Raw genomic sequence first — 27,570 nt, forward strand, 5'->3', positions numbered from 1 at the left:
GCGTTGGAAGGTAGGGCCAATCCCCTATGTGGCTGTTTGAAAAGCACAAGTCTGCTGCAGCTGACAAGCCTCACTGCCCACAGTCCCACACACCCTGTCAACACAGTCCTGCCCCCATGCACGTGCCCCACCCCGCTGAAGAGGTCCCACTCCCTTGGCTGCAGAGGCCCCACACACTCCACCAACACAGGCCCACCCCTCACACACACCCTGCCATGCAGGGGTGGATCCACTGGGCCTGCTGCAGAGGTCTCACACAATCTGCCTATGTGGGCCTAGGAGTTGCCCAAGGGCTTGCTGTTGGGTGGGGCCAGTCCCTAGGGCAGTCTGCCTGCCCTGGGTGAGCTGGATTAAATTGGTGCTCTAGTGGGCAGGGCAAAGCACTGCACTAACAGGCCAGGGAAGAACTGTAATGGTGTCTGCCAGCATGTGTCAGCATGCCTGTACTAGGTCACAATAATGGCTGCCATCAACGTCTTAGTCCCTGGGAAGGTGGTCCCAGCCACCTTCTGCCTTCCTGAGATACACCCAAAGCCTATCAAGTGAGTCTCTTTTCACCAACAGACTGTGCACATTTCTTTCTGGTAATTTTAGGTTGCTTTCTGAAACAGGTGAATTTGTGCATGAGCCCTTTAAGAGCAGGCTTTTCTTTCTCATATGTTTGAAAGCTTTTCTGGGGGTATTCCCTGTTTATTTAATAGCCAGCAAAGCCAGATAGTATGACACTCATCTCTGTTGTGCTGAGTTCAAAAGCTGCTTATTGTGGCAAAGCCTTCCCACTCAGATCCCCTGTTCCTCCAGGGAAAGCTTCATACTTAAGGTTGCTCCCAGCTGTGAAGCACCATGGCTAGAATGTGACCTTTTTTCTCTCCAGAAAGGTATTTCTGCCTCTTCCACCTCAGTCAGCACTGTCCCTTGTGTGGGTTTTTTTTTAATCCGGTTTCCAGTTCTCTCTCAGGGGTAATTGTTCCAAGAGCAGTTGTGACTTTGTTGTGTCTGTGGGAGGAGGTGAGTTCAGAGTCCTCCTGCAGTGCCATCTTCCCAGCAATCCTCAAGAACTGACATCTTAGCAAAATTGAGTCTTCCTGTCCATGAGCATGAATATCTCACCAATTTTTAGATCTTTTTTGATTTCTTTCATCAGAGTTTTTTGGTTTTCCTCATATATATCTTGTACATATTTGTTAAATGTATACCTCAATATTTCATTTTTGTGTGCTAATGCAAAAATTGTGAACATTATATTGTAGGAAGTAGGAAGTCAAAAGTTGCCAAGCAGAGGAGTAATACTGTACATATATTTTTAAGAAGATTGTTCTGCTAACAGTGTGGAAGATGGATTATATTTGAGTAAACTTGGAGGTAGGAAGACCAGATAGAAGAATTTTTTTTTTTTAATGTACAAGTGGAAGTAAAGGCCTAAACTGAGGAAGTGGCAGAAAGTATGGGAAATGGTAAGTCTGACTCAAGAAATAAGGCATATTGTAGGCATGTTTTCTTCTGAGACAACCAAGCAGACAGATATTCCAACAGCCTTGATGACCATTCACCAGCACTGATCTTGACATCTCAGGGAGCTGGCTTTAAAGACCAAAATGGCAGTGCTAGCTGCCTGCTCCGGCACCCATTTATCCGCTGCCCCTTTTGCCCACCTAACCCCAGTTTTGCTCAAGTATCCTCCTTCCCCAACTAGCCAGGTACTACAGGGGAAGCCGGCTCCAGCTCAAGCTCCAAGGGTGGCCTGATTGTTCCAAGGGTCACTCCATCTCCCTTGCCAGGACTGGATCAGGAATAGACATGTGGGCCAATTCTGGCCAATGAGACAAACCGGGAAGTCTGCTGAACGGGGTCGGGACAGGGGCTGGAAAACATTTCCTCCCTCCTAAGTGAAAGCCACAGGAAGAAGTGGTCTCCTGCCTTGCTCTGAAGGTTGTCCTATCTTTGCAACTCCCAAAACTACTGCAGCCGTATTGCTATCAGCCTGAGGATGGGGCCAACAGTAAAGGTGGTATAGCGTAGAGAAGGCATTGTTGAGCTGCTGAATCAAAGAAACCACATTTCTTTATTGTTTAAGGCACTATGAGGTGGGATTTCTGAGACTTACATCTGAAAGCATCCTATCCATTACCCCTACCCTTATTCAGCAACTAAGCTAACTTGGCTTGCCAGCTACCCACCCACCGCTCTGAGGATGCTGAGTTTTTTCTTAGTATCAGGTTACATCATACCTGAGAGTAGGACTTTGCCTGCTTGTTTACTGCTGTATCCCCCACATCCAGAACCTGACATTCAGTAGGCACTTAATAAACATCTAATGTATCAATGAATGAATGAAACACTGAAGAGCTAAAATTTGAATCACATTTGTCTAGCTACTCCCCATCCTCTACTGTTTTCTCCCATTAAGATTTACCATTATTGAGTTGTGATTGATGTATGCCTTTGACAAGCACCAAAGATTATAGCAAGAAACAGCTATATCAGAATAGTCTCTGCATTTCATACATAAAAATATTGTCAGGGGCTGGCCCAGTAGCATAGCAGTTGGGTGGCCTGGGGTTTGCCAGTTCAGATCCCGGGCGCAGACCTACTCACCACTCGTCAAGCGATGCTGAGGCGATGCCCACATAGAAGAGCTACAACCCTACAACTATGATACAGAACTGTGTACTGGGGCTTTGGGGAGAAAAAAAAAGAGGAAGATTAGCAACAGATGTTAGGGCAGGGCCAATCTTCCTCAAAAAAAAAAAAAAAAGATTGTCAAACACACTTTATGATGTTTTCAGAGTTCCTGTACAAAGTCTTCGAAAAGAAGCTTGATGCCAGAAAAAAAGCATACTTCTCTTGGAGAATTGTTCTGCTTCCTTCTAGTAGGTTGTATGGACCATCTAATTGGGTGTCCATTTTTGCCCTGGCTGCCAGGAAGCTCAGAACCTAATCTGATGCTAAATCCCAGTAACTCTATTACACTTCACAGTCAATGCTTGCTTCTTCCTCCTTTCCACTACTTTGCTTTTCTAATTTTAGTTGAATGACCTTATTGTGTTTGCCTTTATTGTAAGTTGCTTCAAATCCTTTTCAGAAAGAGGTGCATATATAAAAAAAATTAACAGCTCAATTCTAAAAAGCCATGCAGAGCCCAAGTTGGCACCACTTGCTCTTTGTAATAGCCTGGGAGGGCCCCCAAAGTAGCCTGGTGCTTTATCTTTACAAACACATGTCAGCCGGAGCAGCGGTGCTCACCGGAGATCTCCGGAGACAAGGGCAAAAATCACCCGTCATTTTCTACTGAATGGGTGTCTGGAGGACCATTCAGGCTCCTAGTGGCTGGATTTGGTGGGGCGGATTAACGTGGAGAGCCCTTCGAAAATCAGCAGCGCCCCTGCCTGCACCAGCTATTGTTCCAGAGGTGAGTGTTCTGTCTAGTTTCGCAGATCGAATCTCTCTCCTGCCTGGCCCCCAGCCCTGCTAGCTTTCTATGCAGGGTCCCGTGCCCTTTCCTGACTCCAGGCCACAGGCCTCTCCTGCCAGCCCTCCATGCCAACTGACAGAGGGTGCTCTTGTATAGCAGATCTGACGCCCTCCCCACGAATGCACTCCTGATGAGGCTTTCCCGCTCCAGCCAGGCTGCCTCCACCGGCTGGGACCCTGGAAACTTCACATGGGGCAAATTGCTGTTTCCTTCCAAAGGCTGGCCTGCGCCATGCCCCAAACCACTGCTGAGCTGGCCTCATTCTCCTTCAAGCCTGTGTGCCCCTCTCTGCACCCAAATTTCCCCACAAATGGAATAGAATGAGGCTAAATATGGGGGGACATAGTTGGGTTTGCCAATATCATATGTGTGTTGGGAGAGAAAGAGAGAGAGAGAAAGAAAAAAGAGATACTGCCCTCTCAGAGCTGTGTAATAATAGATTTCATGATTTAATTGGAAATTTAGTAAATCTGCTAAAACATTTAGTGGTTTAAATTTTTCCTATTCTGCAAAGAAACAAAGGCTTCTAGTTTACCCTGTGTCTTTCAACAACTTTAATTTCATTTGTAGATTACGGATGGAAGTAGCATTTCCACTCGATTGCATACTGGGCATTAAGAAGACAAAAACCTTCTTTGTTTATAGCCCTCAGAATTTTTCTTCAGACATTAAGCTGTAGGTGGCATTCTTTATACCTGACATCAGAGCACTTTTGTCAGGCGTTTAGTTGACAGGATTTACTGCAAGCCCATCCTAGGTGTGTGAAGCAGGGAAAACAAGAAAATATTTCGTTCAGGTGGTCATAGAGCAGAGCGCACAGGCCAGTTGGCCCGATCGGATAACTGCTGCTTTTCAAACTGTGTAATTAAACATCCTTAGACTTCTTCCAAGGGAATTAATTAGTAGAGAAAGGCTATTTTGTTTACAGTCTTTATCATCAACATAAGCAAAAGCCAGCCTTGATATTGGTGGCAAATTGGACTGAATTCTCCTGAAGCCAGGAATGCTCCACGCAGAGCTTTTCCTGTTTTCAGAGGTTTGTTCCATCTGTGTGTTAACTTGCCATTGGGGGAGGGGAGAGGACAGAGGGGCAGTGGTGACTGTGGCTGGGGTAGGGGAGAAGCATTCTCAGTATTGTCAAAACACCCGTGGCCCCATGTGGCGTTCCCATCACTGAGACTCACTGTGTGTGGGGCAGGGGCAGGTTGGGATCAGCATGTAGGTTCTGGATGGTTTGTCTATGGGTGACTATGTTTGCAGTCCCGGCCCTCTGCCTGGGAAGCCCTAAAGAAATCATCTGGTAGTGTGTCACCATGGATATCACTGTACTGGCCTGGTGGCATCAGCAATACCTGGAGTGCTTCATAATAAATGCAGATGTCTGGGTCCCACCCAGACCTACTGAAGCAGAACTTCCCGGGATGGGGCTTGGGAATCTGTGTTATTAACTCACGAGCCAGCTGCTTCTGATATGCAGCCAGGTTTGATAGGCAGAACTACTGATCTAAACTGTTCGGTGAACTTTTGATGAAAGGACATGGGCATGAAGTGGGGAGAAGGGTAGGGGTACCCAGGGGGATTACCATGGGCCAGAAAAGGCCAGTCCCAAGGTATTAGACCCACGGCCTCTGGGAATAGACTAAAGCTGCTGGGAGGCAGGGTCACTCTTTGCAGAGTGCAAACAAACTCTCCCCTTGAAGGAGCATCCTATACTCCTAGTCTGAGCAATAGGGACCATTCTGCAAGCCAAGAGAGATGCAGGGCAGCTGCATCTCAAGAACCCCACTTCCTGGTGCCAGGAAATGTTCAAAAGGACCAGCAGCCTTCAGGGAGAAAGCCAAGTTGGTCATAGGATTATCCAACTTCAGAGAAGCAGGTCTCAGTAGGATCTGGGCCCAATTCCATCTGATCATCTTGGTGATAACGCTCCTGATCCATCTCATCTTGGTCATGACAAGAGCTCACAGACTTCCTCAGCTGTCCCAGATTGTGTCTTGACCTGGCCACCTCTGCAATCCATACCCACCATTTCCTGTGGATCTCATAGAATATCTAGTCCTAGCCCTTTACTCTAGGTTCATTTTCAGTGAAAAGTTTATATTGTAAGATAATACAAGTATGTTGGTAAAAAGAATTTTTTTAAACAAGTAGAGGTTTTCAAAGAGGACAGTGAAAGCTCCCCGTCTAGTCTTGCCCTTCAGAGAGAATCCCTGTCAACGGTGTCACCCACCTCATTGTCAGGATGTGGACCTGGGGTTCAGAGAGGTGAAGTCAGTGATTCTGTGGCACAGCCAGGACAGGGGTCCCTGACCTTTCCACCCACACCCCTTTGTAGGAGGACTCTCCCAGCACCCCAGGTTGCCAGAAGCTTTTTGATGCCATCAACAAAGAGGCAACTAACTCATTTCTTAGGCATCAGTAAAGGTAATCAGCACAATTCTCTGGAAGCCTGAAGCCACACCTCAAAACTGGATTCTACCGGATTACAGGAAACCCACCCTATGGCTGAATCCTCTTCCGCCCCTCTGGTATTTATACTAGCAATTGCTCATCAGAAGGCTTCACTTTTCTGAGGCAGGTTCGGGGAGGTTACAGGCCCGCAAGGAAAGCAGAACTGAGCATGCTCCATAACTGCGGGACGGGTGGGGTCGGTGGGCAGAGCTCCTGCGGCCATCTCAGAAAATGCCCTGGGAAGAGTGGAGAGCTAAGGCAGGTGGGGTTAGTGCGCTGCTCTAAGAATTCTCCTAAGGCCTTTTCACTTTCTCCCAGCATTGCTGGGACTCCAGCCTGCTCACGGCTGTCGTATGTTTCCGCAGCGTACAATCTGGTGAAGGGGCGGGCAGTGGGCGGAATGTAGAATTAAATACCCTTGATTCCCAAGTACCTGGGGCCTCCAGGTGCAATTTGGTTGCAGAGAGGCTTTCAACAAGACCAGCAAAGTGGAGGTTTATGCTTCAGGGTGTGTTCTGTTTGTTCAGTAGACCCAGGGAACAGTCGCGCTCAGTTTTCAGTACTTGCGGAATCACAACAACAAGAAGTTTCATTATATTAACTGTTATGTAGTAAGCATCAGGCGTGTGCCAGGCACCAAGCTAGGTACGCCACATAAATTCTCTCATCTAATCCACGCCATCATCTCCACTTATGGATGAAGCAATTGAGACTCAGAGAAGGTACCCGAGGTCACACAGCCGGCTGCCGAGTCAGGTTTCCAATCCAGGTTGACTTGATTGCAAAGCCTGACAGTTTATAAATGGAAACACAGGCCTAGTGTCCAATCTTAGCCTGTTCCTCCCACACCCTGAGACAAAGCTTATGGAGAAAGGCAAGGTCCGCTAAAGTGGGGACTGGTTTCCCACCCTGCACCCTATAAGTGAATGCTGAGCAAGGCTGTCCACCTATCATGTTGGGTGGAATTTTGGAGGACATCATGTTACCTGAAAACATGACAACTGCAGACTCAGCTGTGGCTAGGAATCGGTTATTCTGCCTTGCTGATTTATTTATTTTATATTTAATCCCCCTTTCCGCTAGAAAAGTAATCTCCACCTCTTTTGAAACTCTTTGCCAATAGTTCTGTTGACTGCAGTAATGTATACTGACCACAGCAATTGATAAAGAAATAAAGGCTTCTGTCAGATCTCAGAGTGGAGGGACACCGAGGGGGCAGTAATCAGCAAGGGAGGTGCAGCCAGCTCGGAAGTAGTTTTCAGAGAGCGGTTGTTTTGTTTTTTTCTTTTACCATTTTAAAAGCCAGGTTCTTGGTGCAGCCCTCCCAGAGACCTCTTGCTTTTTTTAGCTTAGTCTGAATCTCCTCTGTATTTCCCTTGCTGTTGTTGAAAGAGACCTTAATTTTAACTCTTTTCTCTTCTGTGGGCCCCTCCTACTCTCCCTCCTCCCCAAATGTTTTAGCATCTGTTAATCCCAGTTGGAAACCTTAGCAGATAAAAGTCGTGTTCTGTGTAGATTGCTTCCAGAACAAATACGGGGTGGTAGATAATTTAGCATTTGGTTTCAGAAGGGCTTAGGGTGGGGGCTGCAGAGGACAGCACCTCTTCCTCATAAGATATCCAGTAAAAGCAAAAGCAAAGTAATTCCCAAGCTCAGATGGAATGCAAGTAGATCAGGTTCATTTCCACAACGGCCGCTGCCTGCATTTAGGTGATATTAGAAGCCACCATGACAGCAAAGTAGTTTTATGCATAGCGGCTTAGCAAACACTCTGAGAACTAGTTTAGTGAAGCTATCAGGTTGAAAAATACCAAGTCACAAAGTTTTAATGAAACTAAGTGTGGATCAACGTATCATAAAGAGCATCCAGGACAACTTAAAAGATCCATGGGTGGAAATTAAAATGGATCTTCGGGATTTATTTAGCAAAGCCCGTCTATTTTGACCTTTTTTCCATTTCGTATTAAGGCTACTGAAAGTGTGTTTTGTTTGGCTGAGGCTGGAGGAGGACAGCAGCTATCGGCTGTTATACTGATGCTGCCACTGAAGTTTGGGAGCATAAATTGACTGATAAGAGCTGGGCATCGAATCGCAGAGAGAAAGGCCATCGGAGATTTTTCTTGCTTTAGTTCTCTCTGCACTTTATTTACATCTTAAGCCATATTGGTGATCCAGATTTGAATAAAGCCACAGTTTAAGCAGTGATTAGATCTCACTAGCTTGGGTTTTCTATGAAATTGCTGCATTTTTACTAGATGTATTTAGAAATACTGGTGAAAACTGACACCTTGGGTAACTTTATCATTTAAAACGGAGCTTCGAGTGGATTAAGAAAACCCAGCTAAAATGGGAGTATTCGTCGCCAGGCCTTTGACTCAAGCAGTGTCAGGGGTTAGAATTAGACAAAAGCCAAGCTCAGCATGACTTGGGCAAGAAAGAATGTAGATAAGTCAACCCACCACCTTCCCCTCAGCCCGCGCTCCCCAAAAATGGTAATCGAAGCAATGATCCCATAACCTGGAGAAAAGTAAGGAAGCCAAAAGGAATATATAATGCAACAAGGAGCTTTTTTTATTCTGAGATTTTTTTTTTTAATCATGAAGCAATATTTTTAACTCTAAGGTTAACCTGCTAATCCTTAAGCTGGTGATATGACAGTGTCAAATGTGATGGGATTTTGTGATTCTCATTATTGTTATGTATTGTTCTTTCCCTGGTATTCCATATTAATATTTATAAATGCCCTTTTTATAGAACCAAGAGGACCAAAACCCATTATTAAATTTTTAAAATGGACAAACCTCGCATCCAATATAGTTGATTACAATTTAGAACAAAAGGGATTTCGGTAGTAATCCACTTCTTGTTTCTCGTTGTTGATTTGTGTAGACAGCAGAGCTCCTGATGTTATTATTTTTTTTATTTATTTAAACTACCGTTTGCACAAAGTAACATCCAAATCACAGAGAATAACAGAATATTCATTCTGCCCCACAAGAAGGAGGTGAAAGTCACCATGAGCAGGTAAGAGGCATAATGGAGAAAAGGTGTGCATTTAAAATGCTAAGTCACCCACCAAGAGCAAGGGCAAAATGAAAGAATCAATTAAAATTTTAAAAAGAGGGACGTTGTTCATTCAGTTGTCTTCAAGTGCCTCATTTTACTTGACAAGCGGCCTCCGAAGGGTTCAGTAGGCATCCTCGTGTGTGAAAGAGGAAGTCTCCATGATACAGAGAGGCAGATCAATCATTCTGAGGCCGAGCGTAGAGAGTCAAAATTGACAACTAATCTACCCAGTCCGCTCTCCTTTCAGCACGCAATCAAACATCCTTTAGAGTCAACGAGGAAGAAAACGTCTCTGCCATGCTCAGGCACACTACTGTCACCAGCTCTGGGTGGCCAAGAACAGTCTTCAGCCCCAGAGAGGAATATTCACAGAAGGAAGGTTTTTTAAGGCTGACTGGCCCCACCACTCCCCCTCCCTCCGGAGGGGCCTGAATAAGTGGTGGTAATTAGCAGGAGTGTGCGGGACTAATTGGTTGTGGTTGGGGGAGGGGGCTGGGTGGGCTGGTTTGCAGAACAATCAAGGAGGAGAAAGGGTAACATCTCTGCTGCTGGAGCCAAGAACCCAGAGCAGTTATGACAAATTATTAGAAACGTCTCAACTCTTATCCTTTTGGAGAGAAAGAGTTTTCATGGGGAATTTTTTATTCTTGTTTATAAAAATCATTTTTTCCAGATTCAATATCCAAAGCCTGGGCTTCAGAATCAGACTTAAAAGTGTGAGTTCTAGCTTTTCCCCTTCCCCTTGTGTGATCTTGGGCGAATTACTTTATCAAGTTTCCTTGATTATAAAATGGGGAAACTAACAGCTGCCTCACGCTGTGGTTGTAAGGATAAAATGAGTTGACCGAATGTTGTACGGGGGCTGACACAGAGGAAGCATGCAAGAAAGGGTAGATCTAGTTAATAAATCTATAGCTTTGGAAATTTGAAACTCTGTTTATTTGTGGATAATTTTCTCTCTTTTATCCTCTCCTGGTTTGGGAATTAGACCCCATGCATATGGATCTTTGTAACTCTAGGCTTGCACAGGCAAAAAATAAACCAAATGGGATATGTGGAGGCCCAGGTTTCTTGAGGAATTCTAGGCTGTTTGGCCTTCTGGGATTAAACACTAGGGCATTTACTTTCAAACACATCTAAGGTATTTTCCAACACCAATAAGGAAAGGGGAGTCAGAACTGATGCCTAGTGGTTCTGACAGTTATTCTATTATAATGCAGAGTTACGGCCACAGAGGTGGTGTGTTAGCTGCCAGCTGAGGTGTATTGTATGTTCAAAGCAGCAACGGTGTAACTCAATTCCAATGAAACCCAAGTTTGGTGAAGCCACGAGAAGGCTATTCTTCATGACCAATCTTTATAGAAACTGGCCTCGCCTTCTGGGGAAACATGTCTTAGGTTTCAAGCATGTGTAATGGCCTGGGTTTGCAATGTGGTATTTGTTCAGAAAATATGCTAAGGATGCAGGCTTCTCAGACCTCTCAAAAACTTGTCAGCCTACTTCTCCTTGGAGTCCCTAATGCCCTCCTGTCTGAAGTGTCTTCATTTGCGTTCCTCCCAGAGGGAATTCTCCTGAGGAAAGTTGGAGAGATTTGCTTCCGGTGCTCTTTTCCTCCTCTGCGCGTGGGACCCCAGGCTTCTTTCCACACTCTCCTCAGGCAGTTGGTGACCCGGGTTGGCCTCGGAGATCTTTCCCTCTCCACCACCACTCACTGCCCTCAAACTGTTCTCCTCCCACTGATTTATCAAAATTCATGTGTCCTCTGCTCCATTTCCTCAGGAGGACCCTGAATGAGCAAAGCAGCGCTCTAGTAGGAAGCTCAGTAAGTGCTTGAATTGAATTGAATTGAATCGAATTGAATGAATGTGTTCAGTGATTGGCACTAGCCTAATGTAATAGTGACTTATTCTCCCTCAGATAACATTTCCTTTATGCCAGACAGATATGTGCCCTTTCTCACGTGGACTCAGGCCACCTTCTGGCTCCAGCTGTTACTGTGGCAACACCTGTGCCCCATTGCAGTCTGACAGCCCCTTCCTCAGCTGGGCTTCCTTTGGCCTGCTTTCTGCCCAGGGCTTTGCTCCCTCCACTGCGTGTGGGAGCCAGCTCAGCGACGCTCCCTCACACATCCATGCACAACCTGGAGGTGTGAGGGGTCAGCAGTCCCCAGAGCAGACTTTGACCAGTGGAGATAAGAGCCAATGGGTAAACCCCCTCTCCCATGTCTTTCACATGGTTCCTCAGAAAGTGCCCCTGGGGGCTGGTCTCATGCATCACAGCGATAACCAGCTCCCTAATGCGGTCCCGGGTTGGCTTTCCCTTCCTCCTTGCTTCCTTCTCCCTGGTTCCTTCACTCCAGATCCCTGACTTCACTTCTCAGAATAAACTACCTGCACATAGGCCCTTGTCTCAGACTCTCCTTTTCGGGAGAACCCGAGGTGAGACAGCCTTTCTAACAGAGGATTTCTAGAGAAGGCTCCCTAATCAAAGACACTACGTCTCTGCTGGGGGGATTTCTGTGCTGTTTATATATGCTGGCGCAGTGCTCATCCTCTGAGTCCCGCTAGCTCCCAAGGTGTAATCTCCCATGGCTTTTGTCACGTTAGACGGTCATGGCCCGCTGACTTGTCTGTCTTCCCAGTATACTGAATTCAGGGACAGCATCTCTTCTTCCTGTCTTCATGTGCCTGGCAGTTTCTAGCATGCAGTGATACTTAAATACATATTTTTCATGGATGAATGAATGAGTGAGTGGGTGAATGCAAGAGAGCCATGGCTGCCCCATATCACATATAGTTAACTATTCACTCTAAATCCCATCTATGTCCCCCAAAATACAAACATAATACGATATAAAAAGAATATAACACAACCAAGTTAAATTCTAGGGGAAAAAGGAAGAAACACAAACTCTCATGGACAATCCCTCCCCCACCAAGAACATTTTTGTCCTTGCACACACCCTTTCAGTGGTGGCCGGCTCTATCTTCCTGGTCAAGCCCCTTTCTCTGACTACTGAATCACTGGTCACATCTTAGTCCCTTTCATCTGCCTTCTCACATGATCCTTTAGGTATAATTTGGATCTGTATAGACTTTCCTTCAGAGATTTCTCCAAGGGATTTGTAAGAGGGTCTTATATCAAGAATATGAGGTCCTTTCTATGAGTTTTTAGAACCACTCAGAACTGAAGTGACAAGGCAAGTGGCAATTTTACCTGGACTCCCCATAATAAAAGACCATCTTGGGAAGCTGGCACCAAGAAGAGAAACTCAGCTTAAAATGCGTCCCAGGGTGCAACAAGCTCTGTTCAGATTACCTTACCTTACCCTCCATCTGAAACATCCTGTGCAACTGCGAGACTTTTCTCTGAAATCTGTACATTTCGTTTGGGGAGCTGCTGAGCCTAGCAGGCCAGGAGGCAGGACCTCTGTGGGAGAATGTATCATCCCTCTCTAGCCAGGAAGACGCAGCACCTCTGCGTCATCCTGCAGCTGGAAGACAGATTCTCTTACTGGCTTAAGAGGAGTGTTAAAGACTTAATTACTGTAAAGCATTTGGAACAATTGCAAGTTTGTACATCATCTTATTTTAAATCTAATTTCCCATTTAATTAAATGAGAAATTGAGCTTTTAGCAATGTCTCTGCTACAATAGTAGTAGCTGCAGAGAACTGGAGTAAGTTAATCTCACCTTGCTAACAGCCCTGATTTATCAGTTAGGATGCTTTTGGTTGCAAGAAACAGAAACTCCAAATCAAATCAATTTGAACAATAAGAAGATTTATTATCTCACATATCAGGGGAAAAAATGAGGTACAGTGAGTTCTAGGACTGATTGATTCAGCAGCTCGAAGATGTCATCAAGGACCCAAGTTCTCTCTACTCTGCCATCTTAAGGGTTAGCCCCATCCTTGGGGTGGGAGCAAGATAGCTGTAGCAGCCAGTCCCAGGCCTCACACCCAGACCCAAAATCCAGAGGAAAAGAGAAATTACCTCTTCCTGTCCTTTTCTAGGTGAGAGGAAACATTTTCCAAAATCCCCCATCAGACTTATGTCTCACATCTAGAATAGGGTCATAGCTTAAGCTAAATTATGCTCTAGTAAGAAATATTCCCTACATCTTGGCAGTCTCATACAGCAAAGGTTTATTTCTTGCTTCCTGCAAAGTCTGCTGCGAGTCCAGAGACTTTCCAGGATAGAGATCTCTATGACCGGGCTCCAAAATCTTGTGGCACTTGCATCTCCAAATATTCTTCTGCAATGGCTGTGGCCAAGGAAAAGAGTGGTGGAGGGTCTTGGGCAACAATCTAATGCTGAATCCTGGAGTGATACTTGTCACTTTCATTCATGGCATTAGTCATATGGCCCCATCCAACTGCAAGTGGATGGGAAAGTGTGATCTTCCTATGTCCTTGGGAAGGAGAGTAGAACCAGATATGGAGGATGCTGGAAAGTCTCCACTACTGTGCCCAATTCTAACCAATAACTTGCAAGGGTGGTGGGACATGAGCTGTGGAATAAGGTTAGGCTAATCTAAGGTGGGATGTATGTTGAGGAGTAAACCATATATCCACTCCAGGTGGTTTGAAGATTAAGACAACAAATATAAACCTTTGAGATTCTTGAAGATGACACAGAAATCAAAGAGCAGTTCACCCTAGATTGCTCATGCACTGATTACCCCATCTTTGATGTGATCATCAGAGAAAAGGAAGAGAATGACAATTTCGGGTGCCTATGTTAGAATCTTACCTAAACACCACCACCCTTTACCTGAAAAGTCCCTTTTGCCTAAACAATTTGAATTTGGAGATACAGATGTTTTTTTACAAAATCAGGGTTCATTTGCACATCAGAATTGAGTATTTGAGTGCCCATAGAATGCTTTTGAACCCTGCAGAGCAATCTCTATTAAATTAAAACTTGATTAAATCTTTAGCAATCACACTCAGTCCTGGCTATGAGGAAGAACTGGTGGGCAACTTGTGGAAGCTCTTTTTCCGCATAAAACCAGAGGACACTATAAAAAGCTTCTTTACGTCCTCTCAATTTCTTGAAATGGGACATGACTCTTCTCTAAAAGGTGGCGTCTGCCACATTTTTAAAAACTCCTTTTAGTTCTCTTGCACATCCAATGACCAACTGCATTAAAATTCCCCAGAAACCATGCACAAACACAGAAAAAAAAAGGTAAATAAGTAAATATAAATAGAAGCAGCTCAAATATGGAGATTTGGCTCGAGTAGCTGTAGTATGTGGCTCAGGAATCTGCGTTTTTATAAACCTCTCAAGTAATCACGATGCGCTGCCAGGTTTCACATCACAGCTGTCTCTCAACAGGTGAAGGGCCCCCTATTAACAGTTTTCTTCTTCACTTGATGGTTAGTTTATCTAACAAATCATGATTCTCATTAGGTTATTAGGGCAACAAAGTGATGTTTATTGAGCCTAATAGAATAATAAATCCAGTTTTTGATCATTTTATTGTGTCCATGTGCAGTTATCTTGTTTCTTGATGTCTTTCTGATGAGCTGGATGAGGATGTCTCTAAAGGAAGCATAGCTTCTTTCTAATTTGACTCTTCATAGAATAAATTTCAGCGTAATTGAGCCCACCTTTAATACAGCTTTCCCTCATTATTAGTAGAAGTGTTTACTAGTGTTCATTGCATGCCCCTTACAATAGTAAATACTGGTGATAGAGACCTTGCTTCTACTCTCTTCACCTCAGTTTATTCATCTGTAAAGTGGAGATAGCAATAGCTTCTATTGCCAAGAGTTGTTAGAAATGAAACAAGACAGAACAGAGAACCCGGAAATAGACCCACACAAATATGTGCAACTGAATTTTAACAAAGATGCAAAAGAAATTCAATAGAGGAAAATAGAGGTTGCCAGTGCTGGAGCAATTGGACATCCACGGGGGTGAGGGAGATGAAAGACCTCACCTCGTCTCACATCTTATACAGAAATTAACTCAAAATGGATCATGGTCTTAAATATAAAATGGAAAACTATAAAACTTTTAGAAACAAACATAGGAGAAAATCTTTAGGATCTAGGGCGAGGCAAGGAGTTCCTATGCTTGATACCAAAAGCATGATCCATAAAAGGAAAAATCAATCAATTGGACTTCATCAAAGTTAAAAAGTTTGGTCTGCAAAACACCCCATTAAGATGATAAAAAAAAAAAAAAACAAGCTACAGAGTGGGAGAAAATATTGCAAATTATATATCCAATAAAGGACTAGTATCTAGAATACATAAAACTCAAAACTCAACAGTAAAATTGAAACAAACAACAATCCAATAGAAAAGGGCAAAGACATGAAATATTTTATCAAAGAGGATATACAAATGATAAATGAGCACATGAAAAGATGTTCAACATCATTAAGGAAATGCAAAATAAAACTACAATGAAATATCAGCACACACCTATCAGAAAGACTAAAATAAAAAATAGTGACAACACCAAATGCTGGTGAGGCTGTGAAGAAACTGGATCTTTCATACATTGCTGGTGGGAATGTAAACGTTTGGCAATTGCTTAAGAAACTAAACATGAAACTATCATACAACCCAATAATTGCACCCCTGGGCATTTATCCCAGGGAAGTGAAGACTTATGTTCACACACATACCTATACACGAAAGTTTATAGAAGCTTTATTCATAATAGCCGAAAACTGGAAATAACCTAGATGTGCTTAAACAGGCGATGGTTAAACTGTGGTGCATCCACATCATGGGATACTACTCAACAATAGAGGGGAATGAACTACTGATACATGAAACAGTCTGGATGAATCTCCAGACAATTGTGCTGAGTGGGAAAAAAACCACAAAAGATTACATGTTGTGTAATTCCGCTTATATAACATCCTTGAAATGACAAATTTATAGAAATGGAGAACAGATTAGTGGTTGCCAGGGGTTAAGGAGGAGTGGAGGGGCAGTGGGTGTATCTACAAAAGGACATCATGAGGGATCTTGTGGTGAAGGAAATATTGAATATCTTGTCTGTATCCATGTCAGTATCCTGGTTCTGACAATGTTCTGTAGTTCTGCAAGATGTTACCACTAGGACAGACTCTTCTTATTTTCTACAATTGCATGTGAATCTACAGTTATCTCAAACTAAAAAGTTTAATTAAACTAATTAAATGAGTTAATATCCATGACAGAAACCTAGAAAGCCGTTAATGCATTTCAGCAATTATTGATTGCACTTTCCCGTAATACCACTCCTCTTTTGTCCCTGTCTCTTCTGAAGTGCTATGAGACAATGTGGTGCAGCAGATGGGCAGTGCTAGCTGAGAGTCAGACTCAAGCTGTAATCATCACTTTGACACAAATCAGCTACATGACACTGGGCAAGACAAAATCTTTCTCGAGCCTTATTTTCTTCATCAGTAAAAGGAGGATAATAATTCCCCTCCATCCTCATCACAAGGCTTCTGGGTTTGTTTATTTGCTTGTTTGAGAATCAAATAGATGATGTATGGGGGGAAGAAAAGCTTTGAAAACTGTTAAGTGCTGTAGAAACGCTACACATTCAACATACATTTATTAAATACCTACTACCGCTATTACTAATAAATATGACCATTTACTCGCTTGAAACCCTTGTTGGAATTTGGCATGCAAATTTCCCGAGTGTTGCCCATTTGCATTGGAAAAAGGAAAAGAGGTGGGAGGCCTTTTGAAGCCTTTTGAAAATTGAGCTCGGGGGGATGAATTCTTATCACTGGGCCCAAGGTATAATTGATTTTCTACACAATGGCTCACAGGTGCTACATTTAACACCCTGAGTAGTAGGAGGATGGAAATGTATCCCAAGGTGCAGCTTTTACTTAAAATATCTACATAGTCAGCGCCTTCACTCTGGGGAAGGCTGAGAAGCCTGGGGGGGCTGAGGTAGCCACCTTTCCACCAATTGTCTGAATGTGCTGACAGAGGCACCTGCTCCTTCCTTCTCATCCCACTCGGTGAACTGGGCCTGGGTTTCTTATTTTCAGTGGCCAGATGCCAAAAGTACCTCTTTCCAGACCCGGATCACAAGGTTAGGGAAGAACACAGGGCAAGCCCACCATGAAATACGTATTAATATTATAACAACCCTTTCAGATTTCACTGTTGCTATGTCAACAAAGCAGCTGGGGAAATTGGGTCTTTGGGAAATTGGGAAATGAGGTCGGCCCTGGCAACATGGCAAATGTTTCCTTCTCTCAGAACCATTGCTCTGTGATCTCAGCCAGACTTTTTCTACCTACCCTTCCTCCTGCTTATTTATAGAAACATTGAGAAGCAAAACAATGGCCATTAAGGTTTGGGGTTAGGGAGCTTCTCTTTCACGGAAGCAACAGAAATGAAATTATCCTTGTCCTCCCTTTTCACCTGGTTATGTCAGTTTCTCAGTCCCAGCCTGGACTCCAGTGGACTGAAAATGGATTCTGTACCCTGCTCTGCAACTTTAAATGAGTTACTGACTTCATCTCAGTCTCAATGACCTCCTCTTATGAAATAAAGGCACATCTGCAGGACCAGCTATGTAATACGAGATGAAAAGGCGGATAATAATTCCCCTTATCCAAAAATTATTAAGAATTTCAAGATGGCGACAGCAGAGCATTAAACCAAGCACAGTGCCTTTCTAAGCACGGAGCCCTGTGCAAATTCCCAGGTCTCACACCCATGATGCCAGCCTGTATATTAGTTATGACTCTAGGTTTACAAATGAGGGAAGCCAAGTCACACTCCTTCTGCAGAAAGATAATTTGGTGGATGGTAACTGTGGTATCGTGGAAACCAAGGGAGAGCTGCACAACTGAGGGGCCCAAGGGACGCCTCCGGGGCTCCGTTCCCTCATCTCTGCTGTCCTCAGAGTAGCAGCTCCGTCCTCTTGCTTCAGACCTGCCCTGATGATAAAGCAGAGCCAAGGCAGCGCCTGAGTTTTCCCTCTTACAGCTTCAGCCACCAGAGAGACTCGCTGACATGCTCTGTTGGTTTCCTAAATGCAAAATCTTAGGAAGGGGCTCCCAGCCCGGGTTAGGTCAGATGTCCACTCTAGATCCATCAGCCCGGGATGGGGGGCCCAGGTGAATTTCAGAATACTGGTGGGGGCCCAGCAGGTAATCCCACAGCTGCCCTACATGTTGTAAGAACAGAGATAGATTTCATCTCACCACTGCTGCGGGTCCATTGGTAGCAGCTGCCCAGAGAGAGGTGTAGAGAAGATGCTGGGTCACACTGGACTGTCAGGAGGGCAGGCCACTGTGCTGTCTGCCATGGGAGGTGATGGCCCAGCAGCCTGCCTTTGCCATCCCTGGACTAGATCCTGTGAGCTCGAAGTTTTCTTACAGGCTTAGCATTCTACGGGTATTTCCTCTCTGTGCTCATGTTCATCCCCAGAATCTACTTTCAGGAAACTTCATATGTAGGGATAATTTATTTCATTCAATAGATGTTGGTGAAATGTGATTAAATCTTTTAAAAATAAATGAATGTATTTTAAATACACAAGAGAAATGCTCTGGCTTAAGCAATTCTGAAGTGAATTCTTTGGTAAAGCAGATGCTTATTTAAATTGAATAGCCACTTAGCTCCTTAGCAACTCTGAATTTTGGTATAGAGTGCGTTGCTTAAGATAGATAGACTGACGATCTGACTTGGAAAGGCAGCCACTGAGGAAGAAGGCGATGGGTCTGCAGCTTGTAGGAAAATGTACCAATAGGCCTCACTCTATCCCACCCCTGCCTAAGCAACAAGGGAGGATTTTCCTCCATCTTTACATCCTTGGGTGGCTTGCCCCTTTGAGGATGCCTGAGTGTTTATCCAAGCATGAGTCCACTTGTAGAGGATTTGGGGGGTGGGGAGTGGCAAATAACGGAGCTTTAGATCTGTGCCATCCAGCATGGGAGCCACTAGCCACATGTGGCCGTTGAGCACTTGAATTGTGGCTGGACTGAACTGGACTGAATTGAGACACACTGTGTGTGCAAGACACACACTGGATTTTGAAGACTTTGTATCAAAAAAAGAATGTGAAATATCTCAACAATTTTACTATTTAATGATTATATGTTAAAATGTTAATCTCTTCATACCGTGGTCAAATAAATTGGATTATTAATTTCACCTGTTTCTTTTTACTTTGTAATGCAGCTACTGGAAATTTAAAGTGGCTCACATTATATTCTATTGGGCGGAGCTGCTCTTAGGCCCTGTGGTCCAGCAGTGGTCCTGGGTGTGGCCTTGATGTCTCATTGATTAAAGCTTTTTCAAAGCAGAGGGTGAGAATAGGTCAGACTACGGGAGACTAGAGAGAGGACAGAGGTAGAATAGGGCTGAACTGAAGACTTTTCCACATTGGGGCTATGCTGACAACAGAGTGTCTGAAAGAACCTTGCAGAATTGTAAAGCTGGAAGCCATAGGTTGACATCCGTGCTACCATTTCACCCACACAGTTTAATCTACCCTGTGGTGGAGGATTAGAGTCAGCTGCAAATTCTCGAGACTCCTTCCATCAGGAGGTGGTCTGTGTCCCCCACCTCACCCCTTGAGTCTGGGCAGGCTGTGACTGCTCTGTCAGTTCTGGGTCCAGCCTTTAAAAGACTGGTAGTTTCTGCTTCCTTCCTCTAGAGCCTTGAGCTACCATGGAAGAAGTTCCAGTCCCTTCTGTGGAGAACACATGGAGAGGCTTGATGACCACATGGAGAAGTTGAGCCCAGCCTGCACTGTCTGCGCTGAGGTGCCAGGATATGTGAGTGGAGCCATCTTGGATCCTCCAGACCGGACAAGCCACCAGCTGATACTACCAAGTACCCCAGTTGACACTACATGGAACAAAAGAATTGCCCAGAAGAACCCTGCCCAAATCCCTGACACAAGGATTTATAATAAAAACGACAATGGTTGGTGTTTTTAGCCACTAAGTTTTGAGTGGTTTATGATGAAGCGTTAGTTAAGCGGACAACCTGCACATCATCCACTGTCTGGCACTCTGGCCAAATATTCAATCAGTCACTCCTCATTCCTTTGGGGACATAAGCATCTTGAAAAGAAAGTAATAAAGAGGAAGGGATATTAAGGCCAATTTGTACAGGGTCTTGAATTCAAGGCTAAGGAGTTAGATTTTGTTGCATGGGCAATAGAGAGCCGCTAATGTTTTGAACAGGGAGTAATGTAATCAGAGGAAACATTACTTAACAGCTTTGTCCAAAATGGATTGGAGAAAGGAGAGATTAGGAGTGAGAAGGCCAATTAGATCATCTGAAATCCAACATCTCGGATGAAAAGGGAATTGTCAGAATCCAGGGTAGTGACAGAAGAAAACCAGAGGAAAAGTTCCTGTGTTTCTCAGCTGGGAAGGTATGGAGCCTGGGGGACATTTGGGAAAGTGTAGAGCTGGTTCTGATTGTCACAGTGACTAGAGGGCATTGATGGCATTTGGTGGACAAGGGTCAGGAATATTAAATGACCGCAGCGTACAGGACAGTCCTACATAATGAAGAATTATCTTATCCACTATGCCTTGTTGACTCATACTAGTAGACAGAAAACTCTACCATGAGGCAGAGTCAATAGAGTGGAGGTAGAGCGGAGGGGAAGATGAGAACACTGGCCGTGCTGAGGTGTCTAAGTTTGGTGACTGTATCATACACAGAGACGGGAATCCAGGGACAGGAGCAGGTTCGGGTGGAAGCTCAGGAGTTGGAGGTGCTCACGAGGCCTCCAGATGAAGGTGTCTCACAGACAGCGATGGAGGTCGGGACACACTCAGAAGACAGGGCATGGGGTGGAGGTGCTGAAAAGCCGGAAGCCCGGTATCCAGCCCACGGTTTCCACCACGCTGCAGGGGCTGCGCACCCCTGCTTTAGGTCTTGTATGAGATTCATGGCTCCCTGCTCCAGTAGAGCCTCCTCTGGCCTGAGTACAGCCATCAGCATTTAGTGATCATCGAGGCTGAGAAGATGACTAGGGGGCAGGGAAGATGCTGGACCAAGGAGCAGCAAACTTTGGTCTGCAACTGGCTCTACTCCTCACCCACCACGCAGACCCAGCCAAGTGGCTGACCTTCGTAAAACAGGGGTTCTTGAACCGCTAGATGAGCCATAAGGATTATGCTGATGCTAACTCTCTGACTGGGGACCGTGGCTCCAGGGAAGGACCGTCATCACTAGGCCAACAGCCTGCTACACAAGGGGAAAGGGTTCTCGCAGGACCACAGGGGGTTTCTAAAAGGACAAGCCAGTGCTCCCCCACAGGAAGACAAGTGGGGATCCATGGACACTCAGGTTCAGCAGATGATGGAGAACATAAGCTTCCCTCTCTTCCTCTTCCTTGATTCTATTCTAACCTAAGGCTTGGCTTCCTAAGGGCTCATCTTGTGTCTCATCTTTTCTTCGGGACTGGGGAGAAGCAGCCCACCCCATTTCACTAGGTGCCCACGTCAGGCCCGAGCCTGCCCATTGCTTCAGAATCTTCTCTTCCCTCTCCCCCAGGCACATGCAGGAAGACCTGTTTCCTGTGTGAGAAATGAAGCAGAATGTGGCAGTGGATGATCCACTGTCATTTCTAAGGTGCATTACATAGCAAGGAGATTTGGGGACCCAGAGCAGCTAAATGACACCTTTGCTCCCCAGGGCAGTATTTGAAAGTGACGTCACCCCCAAGACCCAATTAAAATTCACACCTTTTAACCTCCACAATCATCTGAGATCCATATCATTAAGTTTGATTCCGGTAAGATTCCTTGAAAGTGTAAATTATTTGTCAGCCTGGCACGGCAAATAAACATTTGTGAAACTCATTTCAAAAGATGTTAACACTGGTGAAACCCACATGCCCCCAGAGGGATTATATAAATTTCCATGTCAAATATTTGAGGCAAAGCACTTGTAGAGAAACAGTGTTTTTTTGTGTTTTGATGCCTTTCATTTCCATAAACTAGATTACTTTCTGAAATTACTTTCACACAGAGAACAGTTTCTATTGAATTCCAGTCAGAGAACTCCTCCGAGTGTGAGGTGAATAAAATATCTCGGGGCTGTGGGGCCCCCTGGATGCGCATGCACCCACGTGGTGTAAGGAGGGCAGACCGGGTTGAGATGTTATCTTTAGAGGGCTCATGCACCCAGATCTGCTATCTCACAGCACTTGCTAAACAACCGATTCACTGAGACCTAAGGAGGCAGCGCCAGGGCTTTCTCTCCCCGTCTCCCTACCTGGCTCACAATGACTCCAGCTCTGTTGTTCACTGGAGATTTGCTGGCAGGCAGCTGCTTGCTACAGCGAGGTTCTCCAACAGTCAAGTTTTATCTGCTTCTTGCAAACACTGATTCTGCCAAAAAAATTCGCACAAAAATATTTGATCCTAGCAAACATTGTCCTATTGTCCTAGTTCTGTCAAGCCCATAAAATTAAAATGGACTTAATTTTCTTAAAGGGAAAAAAAAGAGAGGAAGTAGTTGAAGGCCCAAGTAGAAGAGAGCTGCTGGGTGAAATGTTCCTGGAAGCAGACAGGCGGTTCCTGTAGGTGTGGGCTCTGAGCCTCTGTTCCCATATGGGTGGGGAGGGAGGAGACACTCTCTCCTTAGATAAAGCCACTAGAGGTCTTATCTTCCAGCTCTAGTAGGGAGAATTCTCAGATCTGGAGAAGATATTTCTTAGCAAATCTAACCTTGATCAACTTTAAAATGACCAACTGGTCAGCAATTGAGGATAACTCTGCAGCCGGGGCGTGGCCCTGAAAACCTTAGCAGCCTGGTGCTCCCACGATTGAGGGAAGCGCTCGGAGCAGGCAGGGCTTGCTCTGGGTTCTTGTTTTTTCCAGAGAAGCAGGCGTCAAGAGAGCAGAGTTCCCAGCTTGACTCCTCCAAGTGAGGTGGGAGCCACTGGAGGGTGTAAACCAAGAGCCAGATGATCTGATTCGCTTTTTAACAGGGTCACTCTGGCTGCTGAGTAAAGAGGAGAACAAAAGAAGAGCGGGTCAGAAGGCTATTGGAATTGCCAAAGCAAGATAGATGGTGGCTTAGAGCAGGGGGGTAGCAGAAGAAACGGTGAGGAAAGGTTGAATTCTGGATTTATTTAAAGGTGAATCAACCCTTTCGGGGTGTGAGAATAAAGGAAGAGAGAAGGATGACCCCGAATGTGTTGTCCTGAGCATTTAGGAAAATGAAGTTGCCATTTGCTTCATGGAGAAAGCTGCAGGTAAAAACCAGGATTTGGACATACAGTCTTCTTCTTCTTTTTTTTTTTTTTTTTGGTGAGGAAGATTGGCCCTGAGCTAACACTTATTGCCAGTCTACCTCTTTTTTTCCTTGGAGAAGATTCGCCCTGAGCTAACATCTGTGTCCATCTGCCTCTATTTTTTATGTGGGACACTGCCACAGCTTGTTGAGTGGTGTAGGTCTACACCTGGGATCCAAACCTGTGAACCCGGGCCGCCAAAGCAGAGCACGCTGAACTTAACCACTATGCCACTGGGCCGGCCCCCATACAGTCTTCATTTTGAGATGTCTATTGGACTTTCCTGTGGAGAAGTCAGATAGATAGGCAGAAACGGTGGTCTGCATGAAATGTAAATTTGAGAGTCATCTATTGGTAGGTGTATTTACAGCCTGGAGACTGGATGAGATCACCAAGGAGTGAATGTAAAGATAAGAAGAGGTCCTCGGCCTGTCAACATGAGGCTTATCTGCAACTATCAAAATATAATACAAATGCAAAATCAGCTACCTTGGTATAGAAAAAATTAGCTATCTGGTCATTAATGGGCCCTGGAGGATTGACCACAGGATGTGCGCCTTATGAAGGAGACAAGGCAAGGAAATGGTGATATCTCAGGGGCTGGGAGGGAGGGAGATGCTATCTATCATCTTCAGAGCAGTATAACCCAGGAGGCAGAGGAGGTAGCAAACGACACCGGTGTGGACGAGGAGGCTGGGTGCGCTGGGAGGTCATTAAAGAGTTGAAAGAGAACAAAGAGAGGAATGGACCGAAGCCCAGGGAGCAAGCCCTCTTTGCAAATTTTACTTGGTCTCCCTGTCCCTGCACTCTTCACAGCCCTCACTCCCACCCTTCCATGTAGCGAGGGCCCGTGTGTGTGCCCATAGGCACTCCCACACATCCTCTCTCTTCTTATCCAGGAAAGAGACGGGTAACCCGGTGCGCTCCGCTGGAGGGATGCCTGGCACTAAGGGGACAGATGCTTGAGAGGCGCCGAGCCACCTCCTCCCTGCCCTTCTCCAGCCCCTCACTCTGCATCATTTGCTTCATCTCCCCGCTGCCCCACATCTCATCACATGTTTGCCTGCCTTCTCAATCATGGCCTGGAAGCCCCCTGAGAGTAGAGGCTCTGTTTGGTTCACTATCATTTCCTTCATGCCTGAAACTGTGCCTGGTACACAGTGGGCACTCAATCAAGTTATGTGCTGACGAAATGGATGACGTGCTGAAAGGCAGTGAGGGTTAGCGATGCTGACACCTACTAGTCCCTAGACTTTATACAAGTTCATTATCCCTTTTTACCTCAGTTTTTTGAAGCACAAAATGGAAATCTTATCTATCTGTAGTTTGTGAGAATTACAATTCAATGGGATTATTTTTGTAAAGCCTTTAGTCTATAATGGGTGGGGAAGAAATGCTTTCTCCCTACCTGCCTCCACTGTGGTCCTAAGAGAGTCGAGGCAGAGAGTTCCACCCCTGATCCTAGCGCCGTGACCCGGCTCCCGGCATCGTGGGTTCTCCCCAGCATCTCCAGCTTCCTAGGAAGGAAAAAGTTTTCTGTGTCAGAAAATGAGTTTTCACAGTAAGAACTGCACTTTATAAAATGCTTTACCAATGTAAAATAACCAGATTACCAAGGAGAACCTCAGAAAAGAATCACATAACATTTCCTAAATGAGAACTTGCACGAGATAGCCATTCACTAATATTCGATGAATGATTAAATGAATGGACAGCGACAGCATTCATTTAACCTAAAAGTAAAGGCTTTACTAAATCTTGCCATTGATTATCAATACATTTTATTTTAACGCAAGTAGCCTACACTGCTTTTTCAAACAGTCTCATTTTGTCAGTGGACTTTCCTCTGATCAATGCTAAAATGCAAAATTTACATTTCTGCCTTGAAAAAAATTTTTTATTTGATTCTAAATTTTTAAAATTTTCCCAGCAAAAATGTTAATTTCTTAGCAAATATGCCTGAGATTTAAGCACTTCAAACATCCTTCATTCTCCCCTGTCCGTTTTTTGGTGCTTTCTATTTTGTACAGAAGGTGTTTCTCTCTTCTTGCAAGATTCTCACTAGTGCCCGGGGAAGTTCTGGGCACAGAATAAATAAAAGGAGAGGATGCCCAGAGGAAGGTTGTGATGCTTGCCCTCAATCAGAGAGGAGCTGTGCTCAGGAGAGGGGTGGGAGAAGCTCCTTGAGGCTGAGGCCCAGAGGGTAGGTTGAGGTCATCTTGGGAAAGCAGTTTCTGGTGCTAGAACTCACCTTCAGAAGACTGGGGGAGGGGGCCTGCTTTGAGATAACTTTCCCGGGTCAAATTGACTAAATGGCTATGATTCAAAATCTATCAGAGGAAAAAACACAAGCTTCTTCTTGGCTTGAGACATCCCATGCCAGATTTCTGCCTGCAACAAATTTCCATGGCAAAGCTAGGAGAGAGTGAGCGTAGGGCTGTGCTGTTGAGAACGACAGCCTGGGGCAGGGCATCACAAACACAGCTTTGACTGGGCATCCACAAACACAGCTTTGACTGGGCGTCTCTGGGGCCGGTCCCATCCAGAAGCAGTGCCCACGCTGCCCATCCTCCCTCCGGCCCCACCACCCTCCGCCTCCACTCCTCTTACATGTATACCCCTGCCCTCACCTCTTAGGCTTCGAGTCTGCTCTACACCAGGCCAAGATCTCCAGAAAAAACAGTAAGTTGTTCTCCGAGAGCGTCTGCAGCTGCAGGCCTTGCGTCCGACCCTCAGGAGAACTTGCAGCAGCCTGTGTGGAGCGGGTGGAGGCAGAACAATAACACTGTCTTTGAGGAGCACCCATTTTTACAGGCAATGGGCTTGACCCTCTCTTCTGTCTTAGTCAGGACAAGAGTCCAGGGCCTCCTGGTGGCTTCTCAGTTGGCAGAACCAATCTGAATGTCTCCACGAGGGGCGCCTTCTGGGAAGGAGGGCTGCAGCACTTTGCCGGCTCCTTCACTGACAGAGTTCTGGTGGCCTAGGTTTGGGGGCCACAGGGTGCTAACAGCTTTCTTATGCTCGTTATCATTTACTCTGCACAACAAGTCTCTGAAGCAAGAATTGTCTTTGACATGGATGATGAAACTAAACTGGAGGAGACTTTTGGGTACTTGTCCCCAAATAGCTAGTAAGTGGGAAAAAATCCTGGACTCAAAACATGACGCCAAATTCAGACTCCCAATGCATTTTCTGCACTGTAAAGAAGGTTTTTCTCTCCCCATCCAGCAGATGAGGAGACAGAATAGATTTAGCAGAGTTTTCAAACAGAGAAAGCCTTGCTAGATCATCCAGACTCCCTGCACCCTCCTCCCCCCACTGGAGATGTAGTAACAGCAAAGGAAAACACAACGGCAACTTTGCATTGTGCTTTTTAAAGAAAACAAACTTGATCCTTGCTGATTCAATTCCAATTCCAATGTAAATGGCGGTCCTCACCAAATCTAACCTGAAGAAAACCTGTCACTGCAGAGCCACTGTGGCTTGAACTTGCTTGATGTAATGATGTAATTATAATTTACACTTAACTCTAGCGGAGTCAGGACACAATTACAGACCTAAAGTCATCTGGCCCTTGCCATTCTTAGGGGAAAACAAAGCTATCTGAGCTTTTTTCCATGACCTTGTGAGTGGCTGCTTGGCTAACCTCGGTGGCCAGGGATGTTGACTTTATCTGAGTTACTAGTTAACAGGATTGGTTTTCTCACTTCTAGGGTAACATGGATGCTTGCAGTTGCTTTGTATCGATTGATGACCACCTGTTGGAAGAGAGGCCACCTCTGTAGGGCAGATGGCCCTCTTTTTCCGGTTGTGCTAACACAGGTGGCTGGGAAGCCTCAGATCCCTCTGATTCCTGATTTTTGTGGTCGCATAGAAGTCTTTTTTGACAGAGCAGCAAAGGGGGCCTCAATCTTCTGGGTGAGCAGACCACCCCTAAGTTCAAATAAGATCAATTCAGAGCAACTTAACAGTTGGTACTTTACTGACTCGAAATGTCTCGAGAAACACCCAGGGATTTAGCTGACAGGAAGACAGCACACAAGTCTCTTCTTAAAGGTGGCTCTCTGGGTTATAGCTCAGTTTTCAGATGTTTGTAGTTCACTAAAGATGGTTAAAGATGGCAGACCGGAGGTCTGGCTCAGAGACAGATCTGGCCCTGGACCTGTGTTTGAGCAGTCCTCCATCAAGCACTTTCTCCCGGGTGGGATCACAGCTGCGGTACCTGCCCATCACCACTCACACTCCTGGCAGTCAGGTCAGCTCTGGGAGGACCCTCTCGTCTCTACTCCACTCTCTGTTCCCTGTGCCCGCTCTGTCCCCAGAGCCC

Source organism: Diceros bicornis, chromosome 24, assembly GCF_020826845.1.
Source record: "Diceros bicornis minor isolate mBicDic1 chromosome 24, mDicBic1.mat.cur, whole genome shotgun sequence".
Taxonomy (NCBI): Eukaryota; Metazoa; Chordata; class Mammalia; order Perissodactyla; family Rhinocerotidae; genus Diceros; species Diceros bicornis.